We start from the raw sequence: 3,627 nt of genomic DNA on the forward strand, positions 1-3,627 counted from the left end.
TAATCTAAATTAAAGCTGTGATTAAAAGCCCCACATGCAAACAGGTTACTGCATAAAACTGAACTTCATCCAGTTGCTTTAAATTTGATTTATAGCAACTGGGGTCTCACGCTAGAATACTAGTGATTTTAGTGCAATTGCTTTTGGCATACTGTGGCCTCTATTGCCCATATTACATCTCGTTTCACAGGGATTTATACTATAAATGCAGTGGTATTTGTATATTGTAACATATGGCTCAGATTGTATCACTCTGTAGCAGACAGTCCAGCTTTGCTTGATGAGATATGATGGATTACATTATATTTGCTATAGGTTCCACAGGGAGGCACCTATCAGTACAGTATATGAATAATATGTCACAGGAGTGATCACATGGATAATTCTAAAAACAGTTATGGGGATAATGCTTCCTCATATGAACAGTAAAATCAAAAGTCATCACTTCTGCTGATGTAACAAAGGCATAACTCCACTACAAAACACCACTTAATTGTCATTCACTGAAATGGAGCAAAAGGTGACATCTAATATGAGTCTTTGAATGAGCTTTTAATGGCAAAATCTGGAGTTTCATAAAGGAACAGTCTGACATTTTCATAAATGGCTTGCTGAGTGTTACATAAGGAGTTTGAAACCACCCTTATGTTTATATGGTATACTACCATTAAAAAGTTTGGGGTCACCTCCATTGTTTCACTTTTTAATTATGGTATTTAGTCAGTTCAAGTCAGTGAATAACCTTAAATGGTCCAAAGCTAAAATATAAATAAAGAGACGTTTTAAAAAGTCACCAAAGAGCCAATTTCACCAAGTCGCCTACAGCCTTGAATAAGCCTTGAAAATTAATGCAAACAGTCCCAACTTTAGTTGATTACTTGCAACGACAAATTCTATCTGAACAAAGGTAGTGTTGGAAATGGATCTGTTATTATATCCTCTACAGCATTGCTTGGAAAAGGCCATTAACAAAGAAAGCCAGACCTTTTCAGGGTTTCATCCTATAGCAGGATAATGAACCAGAAAACACCTCCAGGCTTTGCAGAAGAAAAGAACAAGATGATCAGCTGGCAGCACAGTGTCCAGACTTTCCAGATAAAGAGTGGAATGCTGAATTACAATAATAAATGGTAAAATGGAGCTCACCCCAAACTTTTAGACAGTAGTGTAACTATGAAGCTAAAGCCAGGAGACAGTTTAGCTTAGCATATTTAGTGCAAGCACCGGCAACAGGAGTTGTGCACATTCATGAACTTCTCTCATTTCTAAGAAGAGGCTGTCGGATTTTATCATTCTGAACTAATTACAGACTATTTGGAGTTTTGATTGGTGCAAAGCTAATCTAGAGGTACCCAAGATTAAACATTAAATGGCTGGAAATTAGTAAAATGAGTATACAATGGGCTCTTTAAACCGTCACTTAATACCGTATGTTGCTAGAAAAAAAGTCGTGAGTGAGAGTTTGCGAGACGTATAAACCAAGTTGCTTCTGCATAGAAATACTAGAACAGAAGAACACCTCTTTTTTTAGCTTTAGGTCACATCTGATGTCATAATTCACCGTTGTAACATTGTAGATAAGTCAAAAAACAAGGAAAAGGACACCATGGGCTCTTTAAAAAGCCAAACCTATGTTTACCCTGGCTTTTACTCTTTCTTAATCCCATTCTCTCTGGGCAAAAGAACGAGGCCTTGTTGGTCTGGCAGCCACTTTTTGCTGCCGAGAGGTCCTCCATGGCTGGTTTGAATGAATGAAATGAAAACACTTTTACAACAGGGTGGGACAAATTTACAGGCCAAATTTTGAAAGCATGGGTTAGAAAACTTGGAATAACATCAAAGTGTAATCAAACTTTTAAAATATGCGTAATTATCACAGTGTATCTTACTTGTTTAATCTTTGTTTGTTCATTTGTTTTGGCTTTTATGCTAATTTGAACTTGCACTGATTGTTTCTTGGCTGTTGCACCATATTTAACAAATATCAAATTGCTATCAGCTTTCATTTTTAGTAAGTCTCAGTAGGAAAGAAAAAAAGTATACTGTATTTCCCAATGTGTCGATTTTTTAAAGCGTGATGCAAATTAAAGGAATATTCCATCATTTTAAAAAATACACATTTTCAGCTTCTTATTAATTCAAACAAGTTTTTGAAGTTGGCAATAACAAAAAAATTCTGATCCATCTTTACACACAGAGCAAAAATGTATCTAAATACATAATCATTGAAAAGCATTTTATAAAAATTATTTTCTAAGTTGACAACAAGTTGTCACAATTTTAAGTTTATTACTAACACTTACACTACTGTTAGCTTTCATGTTGTGCATCTGATACAGTAATTGTACTGTAAACTTTTTTTTGTTTTTGCATATAACGTTTCTCTCATCTCAGAAACACCATCCAACAAGGACCTTGTCGTATCCATCCATCCATTATCTATACCGTTTCTTCTTGAACAGTGTCGTGTTCCAGCTGACACTGGGCAGGAGGCAGGGTACATCCTGGACAGGTGGCCAGTTTATCACAGGGCTGACATGTAGACAAACAACCAGTCACACTCCTAGTCCTAGGGGCAATTTAGAGTTGCCAGTCAACCTAAGCTGTATGCCTTTGGACTGTGGGAGGAAGCCGGAGTTCCCGGAGGAAACCCACGCAGGCACAGGGAGAACATGCACACAGAAAGGCACCGGGTTGGCCCGGGACCTTCTTGCTGTGAGGTGATAGCACTAACCACCGTGCCACTGTGCTGCCACCTTATCATATGTAATTCTAAAATTAAAAAGTGTTTATGGTCAAATGACCAAAGTGGAAATATTTTTACCTTTCATCATACCTTCTTCAAAATCTGTCAGTGCCATTTCAGCCACATACCTCTTCCCTCCATTTAATACTTTTTTAGACCATTTACATATTACAATGGAATTCAAAGGATGGATGATAACTTTAGCATTTTGTTTACACACAAACCTCTCATTCCTGTATATTTACACTTGACAAATGACTCACATTACTTTTAATTAACTGTACTTAAGAGCAGCCACTGAGAATAAATAAAGGTAAGTGTTGTTAAGACACTAGTTCAGTCCCTGATAGCTCTTTTAGAACAATTGGTGGTGGTAACACTATTAAGCAACATCGCTGGATTTAATTGGCAAAAACTATGCAACAGTTTCCAAAACTACAAAAACACTTAAAGACTATTGGGAAGAGATGGTAAATGTTTGGCACTTTCAAATGAGACTAGGACCATTTAAGCTTTTACACATACAGTGGGTACGGAAAGTATTCAGACCCCCTTAAATTTTTCACTCTTTGTTATATTGCAGCCATATGCTAAAATCATTTAAGTTCATTTTTTTCCTCATTAATGTACACACAGCACCCCATATTGACAGAAAAACACAGAATTTTTGACATTTTTGCAGATTTATTAAAAAAGAAAAACTGAAATATCACATGGTCATAAGTATTCAGACCCTTCGCTGTGACACTCATATATTTAACTTAGGTGCTGCCCATTTTTTCTGATCATCCCTGAGATGGTTCTACACCTTCATTTGAGTCCAGCGGTGTTTGATTATACTGATTGGACGTGATTAGGAAAGCCACACACCTGTCTATACA

This window comes from Monopterus albus, unplaced genomic scaffold (genome assembly GCF_001952655.1).
Source record: "Monopterus albus unplaced genomic scaffold, M_albus_1.0 scaffold59.1, whole genome shotgun sequence".
Lineage (NCBI taxonomy): Eukaryota > Metazoa > Chordata > Actinopteri > Synbranchiformes > Synbranchidae > Monopterus > Monopterus albus.